Raw genomic sequence first — 11,353 nt, 5'->3', positions numbered from 1 at the left:
CAGTCTCCACCCCCCACGCCCCGTTCCAGGCCGCCCCCCGCGGCGGGCGGCCACGAACCGGGCCCGGGGGCAGGCAAAGGCTGGGGACCGCACCGCGCAGCCCCCGAGCTGTTTGCTACCTGGCGGCGGCCACGCGGCCACCTGTCCTCCGCCCTCGGGCACCGCCTGGCTTCGCGCCGGGCGCCGCCACCAGCCCCCGCCGTCCCCGCCCGGCGCGGACCACTAGGGCGCGCCCCACCCGCCCGGCCCCGGGTGCAAACAGTTGGGCTCCGTAGGCGGCTGGCTCTGCGCCTCCCTGCCCGGCGCGCCCCCTCCCCAGCCGCCCGGGGGACCCGCTCCTTGCACCTTCTAGCTGGAGGAGGACGCCCCCCTCCAGGGCCTGGCGGGGGGCGCGCGGGGCTCGGGGGCAGCCGCCGCAGGCGCCTGGGGATCCTCTGTGCGCCCGGCGGCCGCGGCAGGAATTAGGGGACATGCTCGTTAATTGGTTCCACTATCAGCCGCCGTCTGCCTCCTGTGTGCACGGATCAAACCTTAATTGGTCTTTACATTTATCATGGTGAATTGCGAACCTACAAACAAGCCCCAGCAGTGGCTTCAGCAGAAAAGGCGCTCCCCCTCCTCCCGGGGCCCGGGCAGTGTAGCTCTGGCAGCGACCCTGGTTATTTAGACATCTTTATCTCTCTGGCGTTGGGTCGCGGGAGGACTTCATGGTTTCCACCTGACGGATGGAGACATGTCACTCCTGCCTCAGGAGCCCCGCCGAAAACCCTTGGTTCAGTTCCCAAGCTCTCCTCTCCGTGGCCACTTCGGGGTTCATCTTATGACACCCCGCTGGGCATCTGGCAAATTCTGCCCCAGTCTTCATCCCGCACTCGCTCTGGTACCGACCTTCACTCTCCTTTTGCCCAAGCCCAGAGACCAACAGCAATCGTAACATATCTGGGCCCCGTATTTGGACTACGTGGTGAGAATCCGGAAAAGCCAGCCTCTCAAGGAAGGGAGGAAAATTGGTGCGGAGGAAGCCCAAGGATGGTGGGTCCAGAGTCCTGGAGGAGAGAAGGCTGTTGAGCGCCTTTTGGAAAAATCAGGCCAAATTCTGGAAAGGCACAGAGCGCCAGTGAAGTCTCTGAAAATCCCCCTAGACTGCTTTAGGTTAGAAAAAGTATTTTTCATTTCTCCATCAGAAAAATGGCCATTTGCGATAGAGTTCACAGCTGAAATGATCAATTTCTACTAGGTAGGTAGATGGAATAAGTTATAAATAAAGATCTGATGGACCCACCAGTCGATGGAGGTTGGGTAGATGTGGGATTAAAACTGATGCCTCAGGCAGACTCTGCTCCTGCCAGAAGAAGCCGTCTTCAACCCACTGGCATTGCGGACACAGCTCCATCTAGAGATTTAAAAGGGGGTGGGAGGCACTTCAGCATCTGTTCCTTTTTCTTTTTCTTTTTAGGGGTCATGGTTGTTAATTTTACCTTCACCTCACACCCTTGGCAGGAGGAAATATTCGCCAAGTTTTGCCCCCCTTGTGACCTTACAGACTCTAATTTCCCAGGTGACCCGGTGACTTGACAAGAAATAACTTCAAAGTCTGCCGCTTCCTGGTAGCATAGGTTCAGATGATCACTAGTATTCAAAAGAGAGGATCTAGGCAGATCTTCTTCTGGCTATGATGAGGTCATCTTTCAGGTGACAGGAAAAAGCTAGGGGGCTGGGCTCCTGGAGGGCTTTTAGGCAACAGGATTTCACATGGGTGCTGCCATCTTTCCCTGTAGCCTGGCAATCGATGCTCTTGGGGTGGCCGAGGTTTTTAGCATCCCTCGGATACACAACACTGACACATCCTGGGGGTGCCCCTTATAGGGCATTCTCCCCCTTACCAATCTACTCCTTGGTGCTGAACATCAAAAATCTAAGGGTGGAAACCATTTACAACCTATGGAAGGAATTCTATGGAAATCTCATATCTCAACTCAGCCACACGGACCTCTGCTTTCTCCTAAAGAGGAGCAATCTAATTACCTTAATTATCTCTAAGTCATCCTCAATCTCTTTTGATTGATGGCGGATCTCTTCACTGAATTCTATGAAATTCCAAGCAGAAACCTGGGATCCAAAATGACTTGAAGTCTATTTGTTGAGTGACTGGCTGAAGTGACCTGTGGACAGAGCCACTCATTAAGAATCTAATCAAGTAGTGACTCCAGCAGCTATAACTGTTTAGCCTGTTAGTCTGTTGTTGTTCAGGGTGAGGGGAAGGCTGGAGCCTGACAGCTGGTGAATTGTACTGACTTTCCATTTAGAGCTCAAGGATAATGCTCAGTAATGGAGTCAAAATTTGACTTGTGACCTGGCATTTTATCGCCATGAGTGAATGCTTTGTTGAAACTGAGAGAGTTATTATGTTGCTTAGAAAATGCCTTTCTTGTGGGCATGCTTGTAAGTCTTTAAAATTTAAAGTCTGTCCTGGGCTCATCAAGGTGTTAGACTGTCAGTCAAAGAGTGGCTCTACTTTTCCCTTGGAGCTGGAAGGTGGGCAGACAGCAGACAGCGTGAAAGCAAGATGCTCCTTTGTGCCTCGGAGTTCACATTTGGCAAGGATCACGTTTATATGGGAGGAAGTGATTTAGTTTCCACATGTGGTTGGCCAGCCACTGTCCTCATGAGAGAGTCAGCAAGCATGACAGATGCAAGCTGTCAGCATCCTTTTGGGAACATTATGTTGAAGGCACACATATATTTAACCTAAGACGTTGAATGGTCCTTGGTCATCACAGACCCAGGTTGAATTTGAACCCATGACCTTCTGGGGAAAGACACTGAGAGACCCTTAGCGGGCTTCACTAGTCCCTGCATTGCTACATGTGAGGCTGTCTGGTTTTTTAGTTTTTTATCCTTTTAAAATTAGAACAGGGCTATGATGAGCCAATTTACTGCCGTTCTGTGTAATTTAGGTTATTCACTCAGTGCAATGTAGAGGATGAGAGCACAGTTCAGGCTGCATATTTCAACTTCAAAGAAAAATAGATCTCAATTAATTTCTGCCAAAGTATTGGTAGTTATACTGGACATAGAACATTAGAGAAGCATGTTCTGCTTCCCTGAGATAGATGCTGATCCAAAAGGAGCCGTACTCCACAGTTTCTTTTTTGGCTTGTTTTGGTTTGTCGTACCTCTCGCCCACTCCCTAAAGGAGTGATCGGTTGGGTTTGATGAGTAATGGTTTCCTGGTTTGGGAAGTGGAAGCAAAAACACCACTCTCTCTTAGAGTTTGGGAGTTCTGTCTGAGTTTGGGCTTCATGTGGTTGTTTTTTTTGTTTTTGTTTTTAGGTTTTTTTTTTTGTAATTTCAGTGTGATGCTCACACCACAGGATTGGAACGCTCGGTGATTAAAGACATTTTCAGAATGATGTTATGACGACACGATTCATTCTCATTCAGCACGTTGCTTTAGATTTCGACAGTTATTATTGGCTCTCCTTCGAAGCATTAAAGCAGTGTGTTTTTCAGTGGCTCTGCATTGTGAGATGGGAATTTATTCTTTATTCCCAATGTAAAGGGGGAATGTGAGCGAGCCTGTGGACTGGGCTGGGTATCTGTCATCCCAAGCTTGAGATCTGAAATGTGTGCTCATGAGATGCTCAACCAGTTATGCAAGCAACCGAAAAGACCCTCCCGCGCCACTTCTGTGTGTTTTTCAAGAGCTACAAGCTAATGATGGGGAATGACATTCTTTTTCACTCCACCATCAGAAATTAAACTTTATGGTATATGCTGTAGGTGGAGGAGATGGTTTCCAGTGTAGGAAATGAAGGGGTGGGGAAGGAAGGATGATGGGCTTCTTTGACCTTGGGGGACACTGCATTATGTTAGGCACAAAGAAAATCACTGCCATGTCTCAGTGATCTTTCCGTATAACTAAACACATGCTCGTTAGGGCTTTTTTTTTTCACCTTCTCACCTTCTTTCATTAAACCCCACTCTTGAACGTCCCAGCTGAGAAGCAGCAAGAAAGGCTGAGAAATGACAGGAAGGCATTTTTCCTTTGTTCATATGTTTTGTTTTGTTTTTCATCACCAAGCAGAGGATCGGTAATGAGGAGATGGATCATCCTTTCATTTCAAACCATATGAAGAGTATGATGTAACAGATAATAAATAAGCACATAGTGTAAATAAGGGGAGTGAGAAAACAGGTTAATAAAGCTTTTGTTCCCCCTTGATTAAACTCTTGCAAAATAGTCATCAAAACTCTATGATTAAAAAGGCTGCAAACATTATATGTCTAAATATTTCCTTTTGAAAAAAATAGGGCAAGCAGCAGTATTATCCTATCAAAATATGGCAAATAATAGAAAAATAGTGCTAAAAATATGTACGTCTTAAATAGTCACTTGACCTGCCTTCTGAGTAAACTCTCTTCTCAGTGTTCTTCATGGTTCTTTCAACTTCAGGTGGGAACTTAGAAGAAGAAACGACTATCTATCTTGGGTTATGAGGATTAAAAGAAATAATAAACATAAAACTCTCAGGCTGGTGCCTGGAATTTAGGCTTTCAATAAATGATAGCTGTTTTTCTTTCTCTCACTACTATTGTTATATTGTAGCTGCATCTGTATTCACTATCTGGAGAGGACCACAGTATGGCTGGAGGCTCTTTAATTCTCAAACCAGAGGGCGGGCAGCTGATTCGTAAACAAAGTGCTCACATTTTGAGGGTTTCTTGGGGCTCAGCTGAGACGTCTTTGCTGTTGCTCCCATTCTAAACAGATGCCTCCAGTTATCTGCTTTACGCGGTGGTCTGGATGTACCAATACCCAGACAAGTCCCCATTAGCCATTGCCTGCGGTTCACTAGCTTTTTCTTGAAATGCAGCTGCCAGTAAAAACGAGAACTGGCAAAAGCCAATGGGGTGTATGATTAGTCTGTGGGTTTGTTGTCTTGTCTGTTGAATCCAAAACACGTTAAACAAACAGGTACAACTCAGACTTTATTGTTTCAACAGCATTGAAGAATTGAAAGGATCCTATTGTCTTCTAATTTTAGTTTAAAGATGGAAAGGATCCTATTGTCTTCTAATTTTTAGCTTAAAGATTTAGTTTAAAGAATTGAAAGGATCCTACTGTCTTCTAATTTTAGGTGAGATCTGAGACCAGAACATCTTGGGGATGTAGATTTGAATCCAAAGGTACAGCACCAGTGACCCAGACTATCACTTACCATTTCTAGACCTCAGTTTTCTATTCTGTGAGATGGGAGTACCACTAATTTGCCTAAATTCTTTTACACTGTCATTGAAAATGGCTAATAAGACAATAAAGGTAGAAACACATTGGAAAAAGCTTTAAGAAAAATTCACTGAAAGATTTTATTACCATTAATAATTTATCTGATGTAATGGTTCACTGATTTCTCAGTTGTATAACATTACATAGGATATTTTAATTATTCTGCTCATGTTGAGAGAAAATAATAAATAATGAATCTTAGAGCTGCGAAGGCATTGATTTTGTATCTAAGGCCCAGAGAAGAAGATGTAGTGTGCTAATAACCAAGTTGAAGACTCTTAGGCAAGAATACTGGACAGAGGTAATAGATAATTATGTACATTGAAAGGAATTTCAGTCCCTGGCATGATGGTATGTCTCTCTATGCTGGTAAATTGACTGATCCACCTGTGCTTATCGCTACTGCATGCTGCAAATCGTTGCCCACTGGGGGTCACTTTTTCCACTCAAGGGGATATACTTTCCTTATGCATAAAAATCTGGAAAATGTGCAATTTATTACTCCTTTAAAAATATAACTTTCCTCAAAACTGGTTGCCGAGTGTTAAGGCAGTATAACTAACATCCTCCCTAGAGCAGGGATTGAGTAAAATAAGAGTAACTTCATCTCCATGTAGTGTGTGGTTGGTTTTCAGGCATCAGAAGAACAACGGTAAGGGTAGAAATCCCATATGAGAAGTTAACCTAAAAGCTGTTAATAATTTGCCAGATGTGATCCAATGTATCAACTCAACAGTCTAGAAAAAGAAATCATGTGACAATTTTGTATTGTCAAAGTTATTAAAGAATATAAAAGGGCAAAATGAACCATCAGTAAATGGCATTTTTTAAAAAGCTTCAGTTCTGAAGTTTTCTATCATGATCTGTTAGGAGGAGAATCCCAATGTCAAGGCCATGCCTCCACTACTCTGTCACCTTCTAGAGGAAGGCTTTTGTTTCCCCTTTCTCCAGTTCTTTCGTTCTTTAATAGACGTTTTTGTTAATAAGGAGCCTGTTGGGTGGGTAGGTGGGAGAGATAAGAAAGGAAAAATAAACAGAAGGAAAAAAGAAACAGGAGGAAAGTAGAAAATAAGAAAGATTTCTCGACAATATCAATATCTCTTAGAGTCCCTTAAATACTGAAAATGAGAAATTTGCGATGGTCTGTGAAATTTGTGATCTGACACTTTGGCTAATATGAAGCTGAAGTGGTAATAGTCCTCAGCTTTTACAGGCAGCCCCAAGGGTGACTTTGGAGAATTCCTGGCGTATTCTGTGTAAGCAGCTCTTAACTAATTCATTTCTGCTCTAAGAGACCTCAGAGAAACGAACTGGTCTAACAATAACTCTGAAAGTGAGAGCACACTGAGATAAAGTTGAATGTTTCATTTTATTTTATTAAGAAAATGATTCAAAGACAACACAATGTCAAGATGACACCTTTTAGTGACATCACAGTAATGTGTTGGGTCTAATGTGCTCAATGGGTTGGGTCACTACTCAAGCTGATCATTTCATTCTCAGCCTTTATTATTATTTTTGAGTAAAAATGGCATTTAAAAAACTACTGTTTTCATAAAAGTGAAACATACTCATTAAAGTGAAAAATTATGTGATAGAAAGTACAAAGTCAAAGTCCGCACGTCATACCCCAATCTCCCAACTCTTCACTCAAAGGCATTTGCTGTTAAGGGTGATATATATCCTTCTATCCATTGTTTGTATATAGAATTGCTTGAGTGAATGAAAAGACAAAGTCCTAGGAATGGAATTTTGGAGTGAAAGTTTTGTATATTTCAAATGTTGAAAGAAAATGTCAACTGTATACTAAGCCTTTTAAATGGACATGATCAATCCATATAAATGCACAGCTAGAGTGAAGTGAGAACTCAGTCTGGCCTCATCTCTCCAACAGCGCTGGACCAGCTCAAAGATGGTAGATGCGTATTGCCCCGCAGGGGCTTTGGAAATTTGTAGGAGAAAGGGTATTCTGTTGTCACAATGATTGGGAGGGTGGAATAAGGGGTTGGGACATTAGACATGCTGCAGTGCATAGGGCAGTCTCACCGAATGAACAATTGTCCTGTGTCCCATACAATCTACAAATGTTTTGGTGGGCATTCATGTCGGTGAAGAATCTTTATTATCCTGCGCCCAGAGCCTTGGCTACATTTTACATATAAATTCATCCACAGTTTTTTGTTGGTTTTTTTCCCTTTGTCATGTTTTTAATATACATTGAATTTTCCAGGAATACAGCCACGATGTAAATAGAGAGTTAAACGTTTTGGAAAGTTGCGTCACTGTGGCATTTTAAGTCCGAAACCAACATATTTTTATTGGTCTCTATTTATAACTAGTGCGTTCACAGTGATTCTATTTGTAATCTGACTATGCTACCACTATACCCAAGCTTATACATAATGATATATATGTTTATTATATAAATTACTTGCCTTTTGGTTCCTTTTATATTGTGCTTAGGGTGTGATGTTCGTTTTCTTTTTAAAGTATGTGTATAGTAAATTATATTATCTATAAATTCTATTTCACTTTACTTAAGGTTATACTACAAAATATTTGTCATAAAAGGAGTCACTGTGTCTTCCAGGGATGAAACCCACTTTGCCAGGGAACATTCACATTCCCCGGTTCAAGAGGGACCTGCTGGCCCATTTGGCTTCTGAGCTTGCTTAGGCTCTGGGATCCCTTCTTCACCCTCCAGGCCCCTGAACCCACAGGAAGATAGTTACTCCAATCCTACACAGCAGCTCCAGTGGACCAGCCCAGCCAAGACAGTTCTGCCCAGTGCTCTCCAGAGGGACAGTGCAATTTGTGGGCAGAAGAGCTTCTCTCTGTTTCTAGGAGAAAGCAAACTGGCCAACCTAGTGACCGTGAGCATATGAAGAGGAGTAATAACATGAAGATGCTTGCTTACTGCCCTGAGACCTGCCCAGTATCTAGAGAACATGTGTCACTGGTCATCCAGGGAACGAGAGGCTGCATAGATCAGTGAAAATTCTCTCCACTACTGGAAGTAGGTGGGTAGTAAAATCTTCACAAGCAAGCAGAGAATTGTTGTTGCTATTGTTATTATTTTCAATTGGAAATAGTGCCATAGATTTTTTTTCTCATTATAAAAGTAATAAATGCTTATTGTAAAAAATGTAAAGTATGAATAATAAAATTTAAAGTAATTCATAATCTGATTACCCAGAAATGATCATTAATATTTGGAGCATATTTGTCTAAACTGGTTACTCTAACCCTATACATAATTATTTGTGTGTATTTTACAAGTATGAGTAATATCATACAATCTGATTTCACTTTAAATGGGATACATCACCTAAAAATACATCCTGGATATTCATGTAATTATATATGCTAATGCTACTAACCTTACTGTGTTACTGTGTTACTCTTTTCCTTTATGGCTGTTTAAAGTTCATCTCATGCTTATGATACTTCTAAAAATATTTATCCATGTTTGTCTTCTAATTTCCCTAAAAGCACATTTTTAGTGCAGAGACAATTCCTTTTTATCTGTTACACTCCACTAGAACATAAGCTGTCATATGCGAGTAGGAAACTTGTAACCTCAAAGCCTAGAATAGAGCTTGCTAGGTAGGTACACAATAAAAGTAAATGAATTAAAATATGTATCCATCCATTTCCCCCAAAATAAGACACTGCATGTCTTATATAGGAACCTAATGAAACACATTTCTTTTATCTCATGTAAGACAAAACTTTTTTTGGGTCATGAACAAAATTCACATGGTATGGAAATGTCATGATTCCATCTGAGAAAGTTAAAAAACCATGATGCGGAATGAGACTGAATAGTCAGGGTGGCAGCACCTCGATGCGGGCTCCGTGGGCTGTAGTCTGACCCTTAGCTCTGCGTGATGAGGAACACCAGCTTGTCCTTAGGTCCTTAATTGATCTAGATCCCTAAGAGATGCTGTCTTATGGTAACCAAACTCACAAGAGAGACTGATGTATGTAAGCTACAATGACAATGAATGATGAGAATGCACACTTGCGATTCTTCTGATCAGCACAGTCTCTTTCAGAGCCCAGGAAGTTCAATTGCTATCAGAAGGGAGTTGGTAGGCATGAGAACCTAGGAAGGAGGTTTGGGGACCTTACCAGCAGCTGTCATGAAGCTAAGGGAGCCTAAAACCACCACGTCCATTACAAGAACCTACTGATGGAGTGAAACAGCCCTGCCAGCTGCCCAGGGCACCTCTCTCCTGGACCACATTCAGAGAATCCCCTCTCGTTCAGACCTCATACAGCTGCCTCACTTCCTGGTAACAGAAAGAGAATATATGTGACATAAGTAAATGATGAAACATTAATAAAATAAATGCTCATGAACATAACTACCCAACTTAAGAGCCAACTTACTTTTTAAAATGTCTATTTGTAACTCCTTTCCTGTCCCATACGCCGTCTCCCCCATCAGAGTAAATGACATCCTGACATTTGTATTATCATGCCTTGCTTTTTTTCTTCTTAAGTAAATTTTAATCACATATTTATCACCAAAAATACTGTGTTCAGTATTTATAGAAATATGGTACTGTAGATTGCATATTTCCCTCAGTATTATGTAGACAAAATTTATCCAGCTTGGTTTTTTTAATAGTTGTATTTATTTTTACTTCTGAAGAGTATATCTTTGTATGAACACACCCCAGTGAATTTAACTGTTTTCTTTTGAAGGATGCTTGTTGGTATAAACATTCTTGTGCATGTCTCCAGGTAAGATATAAGAGTTTTTCATGGATAAATATACCTAAGAATGGAAATGCTGGGTTACAGCGTATGGACATATTTGACTTGTGTTTATAATGTCAAATTATTTTCCCCAAATGCCTGTACTCTTCACTCTCCTATATTCAGTGTAGAATACTTCTGCTTGCTTCACATCACCATCAAAACTTGGTGTTGTCAGATTTTTTATTTTTTTCTAATTTAGTAGTTACACTTTCTAAAAAGTTTTTATTTTATATTGGAGTATAGTTGGTTAACAATGTTGTATTAGTTTCAGGTGTACAGCAGAGTGATTCAGTTATACATTTTACATGTATCTATTCTTTTTCAATACATTTTGATATTAATATGACTTTTATTGATTACCATTGAAGTTGAACATATTTCATATGTTTATACACGTATTTATTCCCCCTTTTGTGAAACTCCTGTCCATGTCTTTTGGTCATTTTTATTGTATATATAGGACATAGCTTGTGTTTTCTTATTGATTTGTGGAAGAGAGATAATGAGCATGAGAAAGAAATTGATTCTGGATAATAATGTGGTATTGGTTACATGTGTTGCAACTATCTTCTCCCATTTTGTATCTTGGCTTTTTACTTTCTTTACAGTCTTTCAATACACAGAAATTCTAATTTCATCCTTCTATAGGAATGTCTTGGCTATACTTCATGCTTTGCTTTCCAATATAAATTTTAGAATTAGCTAGTCAATTTTCTCTGTATATCTTGTTGAGATCTTGAAGGAATTACATAGAATGATTAGTTTAGGTAAATTTCTTCCTGGGTATTTTATACATTTTATTGCTACTATAAATGTCTCTTTTTTCAAAAAATTACTTTTTCTGTGTATTTATAGAAATGCAATGAATTTTATATATTGATTGCATATCCCGTCACTTGGCTAAACCTTCTTATTTAGTCTAGTAATTTGTCTGTAGCTTCTTTTGGATTTTCTATGTAGACAATCATATCATAGGCAAGTAAGGGTGAATTTGTTTTTTTTCATTTCCAGTCATTCTGCTTTTATTTCTTTCTCCTATTGCCATACCATCTAGGATTTCCAATACAGTGTTGAATGGAAATGAAGTCTTCCTCCTTGCCGCAAACCTAGTTCCAATCTCCAGAAACAATGACCATTTGTTGTCTCCTATCTTTAAAGACATTTTATGCATATAAATGTATAATCTTACTTCCTACACTATCTTGATCTTATTGTTTATGTGATTCTTCACCATGCTTTTTTATTTAATAATAGATTGTAGAGATTTTCCTTATTAGCAGTTGTAGCTTTATT

The sequence above is a fragment of the Balaenoptera acutorostrata genome, chromosome 14 (assembly GCF_949987535.1).
Source record: "Balaenoptera acutorostrata chromosome 14, mBalAcu1.1, whole genome shotgun sequence".
NCBI classification, from domain to species: domain Eukaryota; kingdom Metazoa; phylum Chordata; class Mammalia; order Artiodactyla; family Balaenopteridae; genus Balaenoptera; species Balaenoptera acutorostrata.
This window is presented reverse-complemented; position numbering follows the sequence as displayed.